At 45.1% G+C, this 12,080-nt stretch overlaps 1 pseudogene; it reads right to left on the reverse strand.

The window, feature by feature from the left end:
- LOC102849375 overlaps positions 1-5,394 on the reverse strand; it is a 29,567-nt pseudogene extending 24,173 nt beyond the window's left edge.
- Positions 5,395-12,080: the final 6,686 nt, after the last annotated feature.

Consider the following 12,080-nt stretch of genomic DNA (forward strand, 5'->3'; position numbering starts at 1 on the left):
GCTTAATTTCATTTGTCTCAAGTTTAGACAAGTGAAGAGCAACTCACTAGAGTGCATGAGTACACACACAGGACAGCCAGCCAGGGCCACGCTGGAGGAAGCGTCTACCACCAAGTACTATTCACGTCAGAGGACACGTTAGTCCACAAAGCACTGCTACCCATTCGCATTTTCCCCTTTAAATACAAAATAAACAAAACCTTGGCATTTATAAATTCAATTTCTCAGAAAGATTCATTCACAGACGGTTGTCTGATTCGTGCTTGCAAGAAATTAATTTAAAAAATGGAAATGTACTTTTACATTTAACTAAGAATCTTAATTCTATCTATCACCTCACTAGCTAACTTTTTCTGCCCCCAAATAAAAAGATATTCAAGGCTGCGTTTGTCAATGTCCTGGAGACTTTCCAGATCCTATTGATACAAAGTCATGATTAACCAATGGTTCCTAATTCTATAGCACATAATGATGACAATTCTAAGTATGTGGGCCATGTTATCAGGCAGGGACCAGTGTCTGGAAAAGAAGATCATGCCGGGTGGAGGGTCGGTGACAGAGAGGAAGACACTCAAGGGAGGTGGCTTGGCACTATGGCTGCGGCAAGGACTCAAACACGGTGCGCTGGGCGAGGACGTCCAGTACCCGGGCAGGGCTTCTTTCTGCTTTTGATGGGGCGCTGTACGTTGGGGCTGATTTGACAGAAGTGAGTGCAGCCGTGTGTCTCTGGTAGTTTGAATCCACTGGGGCAGCAAAATGGGCCCTCTCCTTAGGTGCGATTTAGGGCCTCGGCCACCCACTGCAGGGTCAGATTCGAAGCAGTCCCGACATAACAGCAATGAGCTTTAGAGTAATAAGAAGTGTTGGAAGTAATGAAGGTTGTTGCTCTTGTCATCTTTGTGAGAATTGCTACAGGTAGGCCACCAGGAACCCACTGTCATTGTGACAGCAACCTTTTAGGATAGAGCAGAGCTGCCCACAGAGGCAGACTGCTCAGCTTTCTTCCTCGAAGCAGCGGAGGGTTCAAACTGGTATTTATACCTTAATAATCCACACTGCTCACAAGTAGTGATTAAAAACTCTCGAGTTACCCAGTACACTGGAAATTTCTCATCTCTCGTCATGTAGGAATCCCCAATAATCCGAGAGTGGTTTTGAAAATTGCCTTAACAAAATAGAGACACTGTTCACCTTTACTCTGGCTCTCTGTCACTTATAGGTGTTCTGAGGGGAAACGGGTGGTACGGTGGTGACGGTGTTTCTGGGCTTGCAAGCCTCTCTACGCCATGAACTCACGTGAGTATTTATATGGCATCCTCTGACAAGGAGATCATCAGGTCACTAAAAGCATAAACAACTCATTTGTTACTCTATCACTGGCGTTCTCAAAGAATGCATCTCCCCACCAATCAGCACAAAATGAGTGGTCACGTGGGTTTGCAGGACCCCCGTACTTCACAGGCAGCACTCCATTCAGGTAATGAGATTTGTCTTTGCAGACAGATCATCATCGGGTAGATGAAGACTTGGTTTAAATGCATCTGTCATATATATTTCTTTACTTCCTGCGGAGTACTTACTGAAGTACTTCAAAAGGTACTCGATAAATATTACCGAATGAATGTTAAGAGGAACAATGCAAATGGTTTTGAAAAGGTAACTGATGTCAAATAGTCTGCAGAGAAAGTTCGTTTGGGGTAGGGATGCTCTATACATACTTGGTACTGTGTCCAAAGACAGACTTCCTGCCCCTGTCACTGCCTGCCCCTGGACTAGGTCATACTAATGGCAAGAAAATCCCAGCCAAGCCCTCTGACCAGTTTCCGAAAGGGAAGCTTAAGTAGCTACTTTAAAACTACTACCTGCCTGTCAATTGGCTTTACTCCTGGCAGCTGTGAACTTCTGGATGCTGAAAGTCGTTTTTCTGGTATTTCAAATGCCAGCGGGGTCACCCACGGTAAGCAGGTTTTAGGAGAGCTTTAAGACTAGGAAGGAAGGCCTGGAGATTTAGTCCTAAAAATTAGCCAGTGAAAACCCTCTAGATCACAAATGAATACTGTTTGCTACAGGGGCAAGCAGTGAATCGTTCTGCTGTGAAGGGGGTCACCATGAGTCAGAGTCATAAGAACTAAAGCCACCACCAACCCACAAGCATCAACAAGGATCCCAGAAGGGATATTTTGTCATCAGCATTCCAGGAGATAGTAAAAATCAGACCAACAAACACACGCACACACACACTGGATCGCCTCTTGAACTTTGTGGCATAAAGGGGATACACTGAACGGCACACAGGGAATCTGGCACTCATGAAAGTATGAAGGACACTTTAAAAGGGAGGGGACTAGTTTTCTTTACATTGAGCCCCAAGGGCAAGCTTGACACAAAGCTATGGAACTTTAACTTGGTGGATCTAGATCTTGGGCCTGAGCTGTCAAAGGAGGTTCTGAAATTTAACAAGTTAGGACAGACCTAGAAATTGACCCTATCTACACACACTGCTGGGCTAACTAGGAGAAGCCATGGGATTAAGAGCCAAACTCGGGGGGGGGGGGGTGTATGTCCACCTACACACACACACACTTTAATGATACGCTTGCAACACCAGTGCATCAGGGTCCATCCACGTGCGAGTGCTGTCTTAAAAGTTCTGTGAGGTGACCTGCCAAAATATGACCAATATGTGTGTTTTCACACAACATAGTGCCCTTGTCACATACTATGGCTTGTATGCATACAAGGACTCCTGTTGGCACAGTGGTTAAGTACTCTGTTGTTCACTTTAAGCTCAGCAGCCCAAATCCCCGAGCTTATGAGTAAGAAGCACCTGGTAATCTGTTCCCTTCCCATAAGATTATGTTGTTGTTAAGTGCCGTACAGTCGTCGGCGACTCATAGCAACCTGTAAGATTATAGTTAAGAAAATCCTATGGGGAGATTCTACTCTGCCACAGGGGGGTGCATATCAGTCAGAATCTACTTGACAGCACCCCAAAACAACATACCTTTCAGGAGGCTACAAAACCATATTATTAACACATTAAGGCTCTGAGAAGACCTGCTCTCTTTGGTCTATTCCAAAGCTTTCCAATTTCCTTGAACCAGGATATTGTGAAGTCCTCAGAAGCCTGCTGAATGGCTAAACCCTGCAGGCAACAGTAGTACCAAGTGACAAAAAAGGGGTCAACGCCCCCACACAAGCATCCTGACTTCCTAGGGTATTTGGTCAGACACTGAAATGGCTTTCATATTCAAGAATGAATCCTCCTGGAAATCTATGAACACTGTGGGTTGAAAAATAATCATCACTATTATGATCATCTCCAGCCTCGCTATGCCCACCCCCTCCAAGAGCTGTCAGGCAGCCCGAGGGAGAAGATTCAGGACCAGCCACCCATCCACTTATCTGCGGGATTTCATCCACCACTGAAGGAGTCTTCTAAACACAGGATCCCAAATCCTATGGGGAGCCCTCACCCTCCCAGCCCCAAGAGACTCATCTGTCTTTCTGGTGATATAGTCCCTCGGCTGTTAATGTAATTAGTGTATAATAACTGTGTACATATCAACTCACAGGAAAAGCGGCAGGCGTGCTTGTTCAGCTGGCTCGGGGCCATCTCATCGGCGGGTGAGACAACTAGTATTAAACATCTGTTGTTAACTGCATATTGGAAAATAGCGCTGTGTGTAGCCTGGGTTACTGATGCCCACGGAAACAGCACTCTGGACCTGGGTTTTTCTGCCCAGCACCTAGGTGATAACAAGCTTCCAAACATTTGCACTGTCCCTTCTGTCGGGGCTGCTGCTGAGCTGAAGAGTTTTGTTGACTAAAGTGTCTACTGTGAGGTAGCACTTAACACGGTGCTATCATGAATAGTTTGGCTTTTACAGTCAAAGACCATTTATTTAAAAAGTGGGCCACAGCTTTGGTGCACTTATCAATCTCCGTGTTAATCAACTGTCTCTCACCGGGCAGTGGATTCTGGCTTGCAATTTTTTTTTTTTAAAGTCACTCTCATCGCTTCTCGGCCTTTCGGCTAAGATCAAGTGTAAAAAGGTCACTCTCTAGATTTTGCTTGTTGACCAAGATTATTTTTTTATTTAATTTCCCCCCTAAATCTTGGTGTCAAAGATCTGAAAGAGGACAATTCTGCCACTTGTAGCACAAACCTATCTATCCTCCAAACCTCTCAGGTTTAAACTGATGTTTCTGACGGACACCAGCTATATTTCTTTGATAGAGGAACACCGAAATTATTCAAACACAACTACCCAGGCTAACTCTACGAAGAACACCATATAAACCGTTTTGTTTTTTTTAAAAAAAAATTGTTTCCAAATCACCTCTGCTATTTTGAAAACATCCCTTTCTTTCCATGAGGTGCACTTAGACGCCCCAAAACACAAACGGAATAGCTGCCCTCCTCCTTGTCTCTTATAATCGCCTGTTTCCAGGTAGAACTCCAAGTCCTCGGGCAAACCTGTTAAACACTTTCACATTTCCATATTTAATTACATTCAGGTTGTGAGTTGCGAATACGTGGGGCATCAAGCGAAATGGCAACTCCTGGGCCCTCAGCGCCTTCTCACTGCCTACATAAACCGCCGCGCGACCCGTGTCCACACGCACGCACGAGCCTCGGCACCGCCGGGAACAAAGCGCACAGCCCGGCCTCCCCGCGCCCAAGTGGCTCCCCGCGCCCAAGTGACTCTGAAGGGGTTTGTTTCCCCTTTCCGACTGCGCGGCGGCAGCAACTCTGAATGAAAAAACCTAGACACGCGGAGACTTTTCAGGGACAAGCCACGCTCCCGAGGACCGGACCCCACTAGGACGTCGCCTTCTCCTCACAGCAACCCCAGGTGCATTCCCACCAGGTTTTGAGAGTGCAGCAAGGCTGAGAAAAGTTTGCTCACTTGGAAGTTCTAGCTCGGATTCCCCAGTAAGAGCCTTCCCCAGGCTAAGGTGCTCGAACAGGCGCACACGGTGTTTGCAGAGCCCTGTGCCGGGCAGGGGGGTGCTGGGGGTAGCGCTGAGCGCCGCCTCTGCCCCTGCTCCCGGGTGAGAGCAGGGCGCGAGGCAGCCGCGAGGCAGGAGAAAGCAGAGAGGAATCGCAAGGACTCACCGGCTTCCCCATTTTTCCCAGTTCACGCTCTCGGTTTCTTGGACTGTGAGCGGGAAGCGGCAGACGTGGAGGTGCCGGGCTGGGCTGCGGGGCGCACTGCTAGTGCCGCTGGCCTCTGGATCAGCTGAGTGGCGGGGCGCTGGAGAAGCTGTGCTCTGTCCAGCTCCCCAATCCTCCCCCTCGCTAGGGTGTGTGCTTACATGCCTCACAGCGCGAAAATCCGCCAAACTCAGGTCAGCTGAACAGGTTTCCTTATATAGGTAAACATGCATCGCATTCCAGGTGAGAGAGGTTAACTAGGAATCCCGGTAACCTGATTAACTCGAAATGCGCCAGAACGGCTCAGCTTTGAGTCGGCCTGCGAAGGGGTTGGTTCCAGCACAAAGGGATTTGTGCAATTTAAGTAAAATCACCTTTATCCTGGCAGGCTCCACAACTGGCCACTGCAACACAACTGTGAGTTGACAGCTGGTATTTGCCAGCAGACCCCGTGGCCAAGCACACATCATCTGAGCATCTTAGGGAGTCAATTCAAGCAGAGGGTCTTACGTTTTGTCTTTCGGGCTATTAAAAATCAAAGGAGTTCTTATTCCAAAAAAGTGAGTAATAAATACTGCGTGGGTTTGGGAGAGAGGAAGGTGAAGAAACCTCAAGAACCCAGGACTTCAGTGCCTTATTTGAGCAAAGTAAGAGTTACTCAGCCTCCCTGGGCCTGTAGCAGCTAATGCAATGCCATCATCTTGGTTCGCTCTCTTTGCAAGTCAATAATTGCTAGTGCATTTTGTGATGGGTGAAATGACAGATAATGGCATCCATTCCCATAATAACCCTCCTGAGCCCATGTACCTCAGCATCATTTGATGGTTTCAGGAAAGAAATCCAAGGACTTGTGAATTTGCATAATTATCTTTCAATTCTTTCAAAGCAACTTCCTGGGTTTAGGACGTTGCCTTTAAAAGAACTTGTGGAAGGCCGGAGTGTAGGTCTAACACCTAGCGTTACTGTTGTTGTGGTTTGTAAAAATTATTGTGACAAGAGAGAAAGAACATGAAACAGGCTGTTTGAACCATTTTAAAGCATACACTTCAGTGTGTTACGTTCACCATGGTGTGCAATGATTGTCATCAATATTGCCTAAACTTTCCATTGCCCCAAACAGCTCTGAGCCACAGAGCAATGCCGCCTACCTCCTGTCTGCCCCTAAACCAAAACCTGCTGGATTGGACTGGATTCTGACTCAAGGAGAGCCGCCATTGGGTTTCTGAGACTGTGGCTCTTTAAAGGGAGGAGAATGCCTGGTTTTCTCCCTCCAACAGCATAGGTGGTGGATTCAAAACTTTTGGTTAGTAGCCTAACACATTGAATCCTGCAATGCCTCCAGACTCTGGTAACCTCTACTTTTTGGGCCTATGTATTTGTCCAGGAACTTCACGCAAAGGAGAGTCCTTTTGTACCACTTATACTACAATGCTCAATGTTGGCACGTCAGAACTAACTTGTTCTTAGGTGTTCTAACTTGAGTTGGTTGCTGTTTTCCAGGGGAGGTTATTTTGTGGTTAGGTGCGTTGAGTCGACTCATTGAGACACTATGAATAACAGACTGGAATCCTGTGCCATCTTACTCTCTGCCACCCTAGACCCCACTGTTGTAGTCACTGTCAATCTGCTTTGTTGACTCGATTTCAAGTCCCGGCTGCCATCTTCCAAGGCAGACATTGTCCACCTTTCTCCTACAGAGAGACTGGTGAGATCAAACCACTAGCCTTTGGCCTCAGCAGCCACTTAACCACACTTGACCACCAGGACTCGTTAGGTCTTTGCTTGGGAAAAGGTATGATGTGAATATACATTCATATGCCTATCAAAGCAACCACCAACACAAACCAATCAAAAACCGAGTCACTGTTAGCAACAGATGCCTTTGAGTCTATTGCAACTCATAGCATCCCTGTGTGGATCCGAATGAAATGCTGCCTGGCCATCCACCTTCACACTGCTGTTTGAGCTCACTGCGGCAGCCACTGTATTAGTCTTTTTGTGGGTCATCTTATTCACTGACTTTGACTTTACCAAGTATGCTGTCCTTATCTAGAGGCCAGACTCCTCCTGAAAACACACCCAAATAGGTAAGGCGAAGTAGCACTCATCTCACTTCTAAGGATCATGCTGGCTGCTAAGAGCTGTGGTTTTGTACCATCAAGTTGGAACAGACCCATAGCCGACCCAGAGGCAGTTAATCACACAGGAGAATGCCCATCCTCCCACGGAGCAGCTGGTGGCCTTGAACCACATGTCTTCAAGATTGCAGTTCAGCGTTGCAAATGCTACGCTGCCAGAAAGAGGATTAATCATTGAATAGGATTTTGTGTTGGGCAAAGACATCTGCAAACAGTTTTCTCCTCTCTGCATGAACCCTGTGAAGTGTGTATTACTTCCTTCTCATGATAATGAGATTGGCTTGGAGAGATAACGTGATCCCTGCAAAGCCTCCCAGTCTGCAGCAGAGCCCAAACTCCTGATCGCAAATTTAACTCCAATACCAACCTTAAGGGATAGAAGAACAGTGACATGACAGTCTTCCTTGTGCAAATATAATTTTTAATAATCGCATGTAGAATTTAAATGCAATATACAAACCGATTAAAGTATGCTTTGGAAAGCCATAACTTACTGCTCAAAATTACTCCAGAAAGATCATAAAACAAGATAGGAAGTCCATTTTTATTGAAGATGAATTTGGGTTATAAAATATTATGAAAATAGAACTTTGCAAATATTACCCCAATTTTTCAGTTCACAGTACACACATTTCCAGCGCATCGAGTTAAGACTCAGTTTTCCTCCCCACTGCAGGAATAGCAGTGTTTTTTTCTTTGTGAGGCTTTGTTAGTCTTAAAGCTCTGTGCCACTCCACATAAATGACTCCACAGAGCATATTCCACTTAAAATTCTGCACCCTTTATGTCCTCATAATTCCTTCTGAAGCATGTTCTGTTTGTGCAGGAACTTTAGACTTGACTAACATGTTGATGCAAGACAAAGAATGCATTTTTTTCCAGGGGAGGCTAAACCTTTAAATGCTTTAAGCTGGCCTCCAAATTTGTTCTTCCAATTCTAAGCAAACAATCATTTAGGTTTTAAACACAAAATATCACAGACTATAATTATCGAATTGGAAGGGGTCAAAATGAAATTGGGATCTCCAAGTAGCATATTTCAAAGAGGAACTATAACCCTCTGCTAAATCCATTCTGGATGCCTCAAGGAATGGTTTGGGAAAGGCTGGGTCATTGTAGCAGCATGAATTTAACCATAGAGGACCCCAATGAAAGAGTACTTACAGTTGAATAATTACAATGTGCAAAAAAAAAATTGCACTTACGGGAAACTAAATAAAATACAAGACCAGCTTGAAGTGGAGAAAATATCCTTGTGGTTTAAAGAAAACATCAGGGGATAGATTCTAGAAATTCCCAGTGATATATAACTAATGAGTAGTTGAGTTATAATTTAAGTATGGTCCATCAGATTCCAGAATGAAGGTTGAATTCGTGGGGGCATCACATCACTCAAGAAAGAGCAAAGAGTTTACAGTCAGGAGATGCCTCAGTGTTCCTTATGCCTAGCTTAACTGTGTGACCTTAGATAGGTTACTTAACATTTCTGAGCCTCATCTCTAAAATGGAAGTAAAAGTGACTGTACACTTCTCATAGGTGATGGAAAGTTCCCACTGAGACCATTTTCCCAACAACTGGCCTAGGCATCCTGCTTGGTCTTTGGAGGTTAGCCATGAACCAGTCCAGCTTGGATCTTCTTACCAAAGAGCTTACAGCCTTAGAGGAAAGAATGGGCATATTTACATTATAGGATGCAAAATGCTATGTTGCCTTAAATTTCTCGTAATACAAGAATATTTAAGTTGTATATGCACTGTGGAATATCAATAGCCAAAGCATCCAAGGTCAAGTTCTCACTGCAGTTAGAATTCCACTTAGTGACCAAAGGCTGATTTCAATCTGGTGGAACCAGAGAAAAATATGTGCTTTGACATATTTTCTTTGTTATCATATCATGAAAATCCCATTTCACTTAACAACTGGAGGAGAATGATAAGTTCTAGTGAAAAGCGTCCTGAGCAGGAGGTTTAATCAAATTCTTTTCTCTTTAATCTTGGGCATAAAGAAGTGATGGGAAAACATGAGAAAGATCCCAATTATCAAGTGGTCAATCTATTAATAATTCTACACATTTAACTAATGTGTACCATTTAATGAGGAAACTCTGGTGGCCTAGTGGTGAGAAGCGACATGCAGTTAGAATCCACCAGTTACTCCATGGGAGAAGGATGGGCAATCCCCTTTCATGTGATAAACTGTCTCAGAAAACTTGCCGGAGAGTCAGCTATGGATTGGTTCCGACTCAGTGGTGGTGGTGGTTATGTGCTGTCGAGTCGCTTGCAACTCATAGCAACCCTATGTACAACAGCCCTAAACCCTGCTCTATCCTTTGCCAATCTCACTGCCTCTGACACACCCATCCCGATTACCCTAGTCACTGAATTGATCCATCTCATAGAGGGTCTTTCCCTCCTGCGCTGTCCCTCCACCCTCCCAAGCATGATGTCCCTCTCCAAGGACCTGTCCTTCCTTACAACATGTCCAAAGTATGTCAGACGAAGCCTCAGAATCCTTGCCTCCAAGGAGCAGCCCGGTTTAACCCTTTCCAGGATGAATCTGTTTGTTTTCCTAGCAGTCCAAGGTACATTCAATACTCTTCTCCAGCACTACAGCTCAAAGGCATCAATTCTCCTTCTATCCTCCTTAGTCATTGTCCAACTCTCTGATGTGTAACAAGTGACTGCAAAGACCATGGCCTGTATCAGACACACCTTAGTCTCCAGAGTGACACCATTGCTCCTCAGTAGCCTGGAGAGGTCCCTAACAGCAGATTTCCCATTACAATATGTTTTTTTTATTTCCTTGCTACTGGTGCCAAGAGTGTTGACCGTGGAGCCAAGCAGACTAAAGTTGTTAACAATCTCAATCTCTTCACCATCCATCCTGATCCTGCCAGTTGGTCCAGTGGTGAGAATCTTTGTCTTCTTGACATTGAGCCTCAGTCCATACTGAAGGCTGCAGTCCTTGACACTCTGCAGCAAGCATTTCAGGTCCTCCTCACTTTCAGCAAGCAGGGTTGTGTCATCCGCATAACGCAGATTGTTAATAGATCTTCCACCAATCCTGACGCCACACTTCTCCTCATAGAGCCAGCCTCTCGGATAATCTGTTCTGCATACAGGTTGAAAAGGTATGGAGATAGGACACATCCCTGGCGTATGCCTTTCCCAATTTTGAACCATGCATGACTCAATGGTACACAACAATAAAAAACTAATGTGTGTTATCCACTAACCTTTGAAAAACGACTTTGGGGGGGGGCAGCTATGGGTCAATTCTGTCTTGATGGCACACAACAACATCCACTACAGAGTTATGACGGCCTAGTGGGAAGGAGTTGTGCTGCCAACCCAAAGACAGGCTGTTCGAGGCCACCAGCTGCTCTGGGGAACTAAGGTGGGCAATCTCTCAAGTGATTTATAGCTTCTGAAAATCTGCTGGAGAGTCAGCTATGGGTTAGCTCTAGTTCTGATGTGATGGTATTTAACAACAACAACAACAATCCACCCAAGCCACATCATGCACAGCCACCAGCCAACAATCAGCGAAGCCCAGCGGATTGCTATGATTCTGAAGAGGTTTTAACATAGCTTCCACACTGAGATGGTCTAGGCAAAAAAGTCCATTGATCTACTCCCAATGAATCCAATCTGCATCCGACCATGGAGGTGACACAGGACAGGGCAACATTTGGTTCCACTGTGCATGAGCTCACCGTGACTTAGCGGCTGACTCAAAGGCAAGGATAAAGGGAGCACCAGAAAAGACCACACGGAGGAAAAGAATAGTCCCTCCCTTAGAGAATCTTATGTCTGAGAGAAAAAGCTGTGGTGTTTAAAGTTGTATCAGGACAGGTAAGGTTATGCTTCAGTAACAAGGAAGATAATCTCAGTGGCTTGAAACAAAAGGAAATTTCTCACTCATGTCACAGGTCAATGCAGAAGGTGCTCCTAGTCAGAGTCACTGAGGAGCTCAGCTTGATGATGTTACTTTCAGCACATACTTTCACAACGGCCGAGACAGGAAACAGAGACTTGATGAATCATGCAGTGGCTAGCAAAACATCGCCCCATGAGTGATACACCTCTACTCACATTTCATTGGTCAAAGCAAGTCCTCTGGCCCTGCCTAAATTCAAAGAAAGAGGACACACCAGAATACATAACAAAGAAAGATGTGACAGATACGGCCCATCACTGGCTGAATGAAAGATCAATTAAGCAGGCATGCTCCATATTCCTTTGTGGCATAATAACTGGTACGTTAAGGCTTGGAAATTACTAGATCCATTTTCCATAAGAACAAGGGTTTAGAGGATAAAACCAATGATTTTGGCTGAACCTTAAGGGAAATGGTGCCATTTTAAAAGGATGTCCTGAGGCAGGCTCTTAATTTCTATCAGTGGCTTGGGTGATGAAATAAAAGACAAGTTGATTTAATTTGCAGATGGTGCCAAATTGGATAGCAAGCACCTCAGAGGATTGATTACATTATAATTCAAAATGACCTTGAAGAGTAGAAAAGAATGATGCAAAGAAAGACAGTAGTATGCAAAATTGACATTTATGGTCTAGAAGATGCCAGTGTATTCACCATGGAAGCAGGAAATGGGCATTCTCAGACTGCTGCTTCACTGGGGGATTCACATATTCTCGGGGCAAACAGGACTGTGAAAAGCAGAAGTTTCAAAAAGGCTACATACTAAGTCTAAAGGCTAGGTCAGTAAACATTTTCCACAAAAGGCCAGAGCCAAAACGTTTCTGCCGCAGCTACTCAACTC

The sequence above is a fragment of the Elephantulus edwardii genome, unplaced genomic scaffold (genome assembly GCF_000299155.1).
Source record: "Elephantulus edwardii isolate Elephantulus edwardi_28Jun2011 unplaced genomic scaffold, EleEdw1.0 scaffold00115, whole genome shotgun sequence".
NCBI lineage: Eukaryota > Metazoa > Chordata > Mammalia > Macroscelidea > Macroscelididae > Elephantulus > Elephantulus edwardii.